At 38.3% G+C, this 7,065-nt stretch overlaps 1 non-coding gene across 1 annotated transcript; it reads right to left on the reverse strand.

Moving 5' to 3' along the window:
- Positions 1-3,367: 3,367 nt before the first annotated feature.
- On the reverse strand, positions 3,368-3,471 carry LOC134652528 (U6 spliceosomal RNA). Its single transcript, XR_010097190.1, has one exon. It is a non-coding gene; the product is annotated as a U6 spliceosomal RNA (small nuclear RNA).
- Positions 3,472-7,065: the final 3,594 nt, after the last annotated feature.

The raw sequence follows: 7,065 nt of genomic DNA on the forward strand, positions 1-7,065 counted from the left end.
CTAGTTACGACGCTTTTTGGTGCTCTTGGCGTTCAAATGGTAAATGTAGAATTGCCACAGAGCTTTATCAATGATATTTGTATAGGTGCAGCTCATTCTGCTTATGTTCATGTTTAGCTATCATCAAGTGACCTTAATTGTACTCATTATTGTCTATATATGCAGTATGAGTAGTTTACCTTATCTGGTGCCTACTAGTAGACATAAACTTGATTGTTTCTGAACGCTAAAGTGGCTTAATTTATGTAAACCATTCATAGACATAGCTTAATTCTGAATATTCAGTCTTCTCTTTCCAGATTAAGAATAAGGTACTTAATTCGAAACCTTAGCTCATCGCATATGTGTTTTTAACCAAAATGAAAATTTGTGTTTATTTTGTGATTTTACATTATTTGCAATAACTGTGCGGAACCATGGGGTCCCCGACCTTTTGCCGGGCACCCGTGGGCCCAAAGCCAACAGCGCAGATGCCGTTTAAGAGGAACCTCTATTTTATCCAATGCTAGGGTCAACACTTTGTCGAATATATTTGATATTTATGTATATTTATCCTCCTTATGACCTAAGGGTAGGTAATTGTAACTTTTTGATATCAAATATACGTAGAATAGTCAATTATTTTGTATTCTGAAGTGCATATAATATTACTGGATTTGGGCCAGTGTGCTTTTGTATACTATATCTCTGGCCTACTATATAGGCTAGTCTATTAACATCCCGCCTCCTGGAAGGCAGTATACAGACTTCTTAGATATATTCACGGTAGTGCTAAGAGTGTGGACCTGGTTTTCCGACACTTGACTGCATGAGATTATTTTTTCAGGTCTCGAGCAAGAAGGGTGCCTAGATAGGTTGAGGTCCTCAACTTGTGGATTTGGTAGGAGCAAGACACAGACGGGGTGTAAATTAGTTAATCCACCATGTTTCAAGAGATTCATGTGCATTCATGCCTTCAGGTTACACTGTAGAGACAGACTAACACTTTGGCAGAGTTTTGCTAACATATAATAAATGATTGCATTTGTTTGGGTGTACAATTACATGTTCCACACCAAAAACATAATTATTTATATATTTCAATCTATTTTTGAAAGGTTTGCGTTTCAAAATAGCTTCGCCTTTTCGCAAGGCGTGCTCCTGTTCCCCTATTTTATTGTGCAAAGCGAACAGTATCACAATGCTATAATTTTGTATAAATTGAGAACTAGAGGGTCATGCCCTAGACGTGACCGCCCAGAAACTGTGCTAGAACCGTTCGTACAAACCATTCAGTCACTATTTTTAAAAACCTTTTGTAGTGGGTACATTCCACGGTCTTAAATTTATTAAACGTGTAGTATCAAACTATGACAAGTCATGATAAGTGAAATAAGTGACAACAGTATCTGGTCCGTGCATAGAAGCACTTGCCCTTGAGGTTAGGGCATGGGTAGTTTATTATAAACTTAATCCGTGCATAGGAGCACTTACGATACAGGTGGTTTAAAACTTCCAGGGTCACAATACAGACACAAGGGTGTAAAATACATAATTCATAAACGCCCGTTAGGCCAGTTTTGTATATTTTATTTCAAACATGCTTGTGCAGCACCGCCAGCACATGATAATTTTCCTAATATACCATGGCAGTCAGGGATATAATAATTATGTAAAAAGGTAGGTAACCTTGGTCATGTCGTGTACATAGGTAGGTACTCGTAAACATGTTAACTGAAAGACAAGTGCTCTCCAGCCAAATATAATTTATGCAACTGTGAGCTGCTCTTACATTGGGATCATATGTATTTATTTCTAGTCTGTCATATTGTAGCAGGCCTAGACTTCAAAGTTTTGTAGATGTTTATAGGGCCGTTAAACGGACCCTTTGTACACCTTGAGCAGGCTGTTTGTTTCACACCATGGGTAATATATATTGTAAACATAGCTTATTTCAGAATGGAATCGTAAGCTCTGTCGTGTCGTGAGCTTACCGAGCCTGATTTAATTAGAGTCCACAGATTGTATGGACCTTGGAGGATTGACCACTCCTTATTCTAATTATCAATATTCTGCCTGGGCTTATAGTCGAAATTAGGTGACTAAATCTCTTAGTATTATCTATGCCACCCAAGTTATGAGGCTTAGCGTCTCCAGACCACAATTTTATATTAGGGTGCAAAGATTTTTTCCATCTTTAAAATAAAAATGAGTCGAGATAGGCCTGGAATCTTAGGTTTTTATTTTACCTATTATAATTTTAGAAATGTTATGTAAATGGAAAGCAGTTTTCACTTTTACCACAGTTAATTAGCCCAATTTCGGGTTTAGCCAATAGGGTGTTCGGGACCCATGAAATAGATTGGTAAACAAAAATGAAAACTCTAATAACGAATAACGAAGCCTTGCCTATTTCGACTGATTTTTACCCAAAACATTATTTTAAACCATTTTTACTTTCTCTAAAAAGAGATATTTACAACTTAATCTTTGTAATATTTTTGTGATTGTGGTCTACTCGCACGCCTGTGTTATGACCATATCATTTATATTTCTGTGAATATGTCTGACGTGCCTTGCGCAGGCTTACATAGGTTATGATATCATCATCAATAACTTGACGTCAGTTTGTGAACGAATCAAAGATTCTTTTGGCACACCTTACGCAGGTGTAAACATGGCAGCCTTGCGCAGGTTTAGATAGGTACATAATATATTGGTTTCATCACAAATAACTTGACGTTAGTTTGTGAACGAATCAAAGATTCTTTTGGCACACCTTACGCAGGTGTAATTCTCTTAGGCGCACCTTAGCAGGTGGAACCATAACAAACGTAAGTTTAAGAATAAGTATCATTCAAATCAAATACCCTGAGTTTATGGGTAATATTCCCTAAGTTGCGGGTTCCTTGCTCGACAAGGTGAAAGGCTTTACGCCGGCTTTAACAGGCACTTTTAGAAAGTGTCATTCACGGTGACGCGCAGATTTGCCAAAACTAAACTTTAACTCTACAGTTAACTAATATAATTTGACAATATGAACCAAACCATGCGTCTTCGTCAATGAATCAATCTAAAGATTCCCGTATCGTTAATGCCCTTCCATGTCACAGGCTTCCGATTTTATTTGAAACGTTTAATTTAAGTGTACTATTTATGTAGGTAGGTAAGTAGGCTTAAGAATTGACCCTCTTGTATGTAGTTACGTATAGAATTAATAATCAAGTTATTCAAATTCAAAATAACACAAGCACATATAGCACCTACATGCAAGAGTTCTTTTCCTTAACCTTTAAAGCTGTAAGTACCTGCTAAGTTATAGGTATATTTAAGTAGGTACCTACCTACATAAATCAAAGATCTAGTTGGAGAGATATAAGTTGATAGATACAGAGTGAACTACTTCACGAATTCGCATGTCATTCTTGCGCAGAGCCATGCTAATCTCTCTCTATGTCTAGTCAGATTTAAGTTTATGTACTGCCGAAGTACTCACTTTCCACAAAAATAAATGCAATGTTTGCGATGTAGGTTTGTTCGTTACCTTGTGTCCCTTAGAGCGGAAATATCGTCGACTCCTATTCGGGTACACGTTATTTATCAGCAAGTTTATTACCAAAAAATTAATTTAGCAATATTATATTAACCCGGAACGGGATAAAAAGATAAATTGCTGATAGATACTTGGACAGATAAAAAACCTACACGTCTATAAGCTTCTACCTTAATACGTAGGTTCTACGTAACACGTATTAACTATCCGATCCATTCGTATTTGAAAACACAAATCACTTGAAAGGGTATACCTCCACACATCACCATTTAAGTATTATATAATTTCAACCGTTATTATACACACACAAAGATTTAAACTAACAAGACTCGGAAGAGACTTAATAAAATTAAATTATAATGGTGACACGTGCACGCTTTACCAGCTCGATGTGTTTTCTACCATGTGTTTTAGTATTTTCATTGGCATAGCCACGGTGCGCGCAGGCAGCCTTTGAAAACACTTGCACATCACTATTCCGGATCATTTTTATTTGCTAGATAGTTTAACGGACAACTAAATTTAAATATTTATTTCGAACGGCAAAAGCCGTTAGAAACTGTTTTTCAATATAGTCAGCTAAACTGGGGTACAAATTCAAAAACTCACCAGCAGTTTAGCTTCACGACCTTCCAGATGGAAAAACAGCAAGCCAATGAGGTAATTTGCGTTTGTTTCTAACTGTCAAAATTGTCAAACGCAACTGCCTGAAGTGGTGGGGGTGTGGGAGAGAGATGGACGTATATGCTAGAAAAGGACAATACGACTAACTACAGTGTTGCCACTCTCAATATATTACTTTAGGTTCCGAATATCGGTACAGTTGTTTAATTAGACATTAATGTTGACACTGCTACACATTTTAGTTGCAAACGGCATGCAAAAAGAGTCGAACCAAGCTAGTTTAGCCTCGGGTTTTAGTTTTTAGGGTTCCGTACCCAAAGGGTAAAAACGGGATCCTATTACTAAGACTCCGCTGTCCGTCCGTCCGTCCGTCCGTCCGTCCATCCGTCCGTCCGTCCGTCCGTCTGTCACCAGGCTGTATCTCACGAACCGTGATAGCTAGACAGTTGAAATTTTCACAGATGATGTATTTCTGTTGCCGCTATAACAACAAATACTAAAAACAGAATAAAATAAAGATTTAAGTGGGGCTCCCATACAACAAACATGATTTTTGACCGAAGTTAAGCAACGTCGGGCGGGGTCAGTACTTGGATGGGTGACCGTTTTTTTGCTTGTTTTTTTTGCTTGTTTTGCTCTCTTTTGTTGATAGTGCGGAACCCTCCGTGCGCGAGTCCGACTCGCACTTGGCCGGTTTTTTTGTACTATAGTGCGTGTGTACAACATAATATATATTCCAATGATTTATAACTCAAGATAGGTTATATTAGGCGTTCCAAAATTGAAGCGCTTACCTTGTGACAAATTGGACAAGTTGCCTTTAGAGGCGGCTAGACAAGCGAGAAATGTGCACGTGCTAATGAGCTCCCGCACACCGAAAGAGAAAGAGACGACCTTATGTTTAACAACGCGTGTGACAAAGATGGATGGAATGAGAAAGTTAATCAAAAATAACAGATTTCTTCGTAGGCACAGAAATAAATATGGAAGTATTTTTTGTGCTCCTCAAGTATGAGTATAACCATAGAGAAAAAATACATAGAGTGCTTACTCCATACATCAGTTTTAGTACCAAAAAGACTATTAGCATCTAGCATCGAGTAGCGGAACTATCAGTACTGCTACTTGACAATAGATGTCGCCACCGACCGGAAAGTCTTATGCTGTTGAGATAAGACTTTCCGGTCGGTGCTACATCTATTGTCAAGTAGCAGTACTGATAGTTCCGCTACTCGATGTTAGATGTAGACACTGAAATTAATAGTCTGAACTGATGTATGGAGTGAGCACTCTGTGTATTTTTGGTGCTGATAGCACCAGCGCATCTTCATGAGTCCTGGACGCTCGGAGCAGATCCGGCTCGAAGGACCATATGTTGGTCTAGCTACTGGAGAGAAATAAGTGGACTGTAAAACTTATGCAAAAATATATTAAAAACTACCAATTGACCGTTACAATAAATCAGAGCGCGGCGCGTACAGTCTATCGCGAGCGGGACGGGCGCGAGCCGTCGTGTTTCGTGTGTCGCGGTTGGTGAGATAATGGCGTACGCGGTGCGCGGGGCGCGGTGCGCGGGCGCGGCCGCGGATGGACGACCGGTTCTGCTCCGAGCGTCCAGGACTCATGAAGATGCGCTGGTGCTATCAGCACCAATTTTTTTCTCTATGGTATAACCTATCTATGGTTATATAATATCATTGATATATTCTCAGTTTTCAACCAGAAGATGCACCTCAGAGGTCGGTGCCCTCGCGAAATTAGTTTAAAACCCGCTCAGCACGACCCCGGCTGCAGAAATCAAATAATCATCAATCATCCGCTCAAAATCAGCGCGGACATTCGCAAAGCTTACTTGGTTACTGACCAGCAGGTATAAGTTAGTCCAGTTGGATACGTAATATGATCTTATTTTGTCCATGGAAACGGTAATCGCTTACCATCAGGCGATTTGTCTGCTCGTTTGCCTCCTGTATCATACAAAAAAACTATCGACCAGACCCTATCATGGTCGCATTTTTATCACCTGTCACGCTATGCATCACTTTCGCACTTACATATTTGTTAGAACGTGACAGCCATGGTGATAAATGATAAAGAGCCGGCCATCTTAGCCCTACTGCATAACTTTAGAAACAAATTAGAGTTAGATGAAAAAAAAGATTTTTTTTTAAATAGATTGAATTAATGAATTGTATCACTAATATATTGAATTCCTAAGATAAAGAGCCGGCCATCTTAGCCCTACTGCATAACTTTAGAAACAAATTAGAGTTAGATGAAAAAAAAGATTTTTTTTTTAAATAGATTGAATTAATGAATTGTATCACTAATATATTGAATTCCTAAGATATTTAAAAAAAACTGACTTTGCTTGGGTGACTGAAAAGTTTTATTTTCGGTTTGATCATATTTTCTTTATTTATTTATTTTCCATCTTAGGTTAGGTCATTTATGAGTATAATAAAAATAAAATATAAAAACATATTATTATTATACAGGATGAAATTTTAACCAACAGCTAAACTCTGCGTAGTGATTTAATAGGTCATACTGAACAACTTTTATTATGGGACCAATGCCGAAAACGCGACAAAAATTGGCTGTCCCATAGAAATATTATATGCGGTATCACATCAGCCGGAATGTATAGATAAACAAGCTAAATGGTTATTAGGTTATGTATATTTATATATAATATAATTTTGATATATATTTATTTATAATAGTATTCAATATTATTTGTTCCCGTCGTCCACAACGTGTTCTGCACTGCATGCTGTCCCGCACACTCCGCTGGCTCCACAGAAAACCAGCGCCGTTGGCCACGCTAGTCGTGCCAGCTGCATTGCTGAGTGGAGACCATTTCGGCTTCACATCTCTATTTCCACTGATTTGTTTATTTTTGCCTT

The sequence above is a fragment of the Cydia amplana genome, chromosome 11 (assembly GCF_948474715.1).
Source record: "Cydia amplana chromosome 11, ilCydAmpl1.1, whole genome shotgun sequence".
NCBI lineage: Eukaryota > Metazoa > Arthropoda > Insecta > Lepidoptera > Tortricidae > Cydia > Cydia amplana.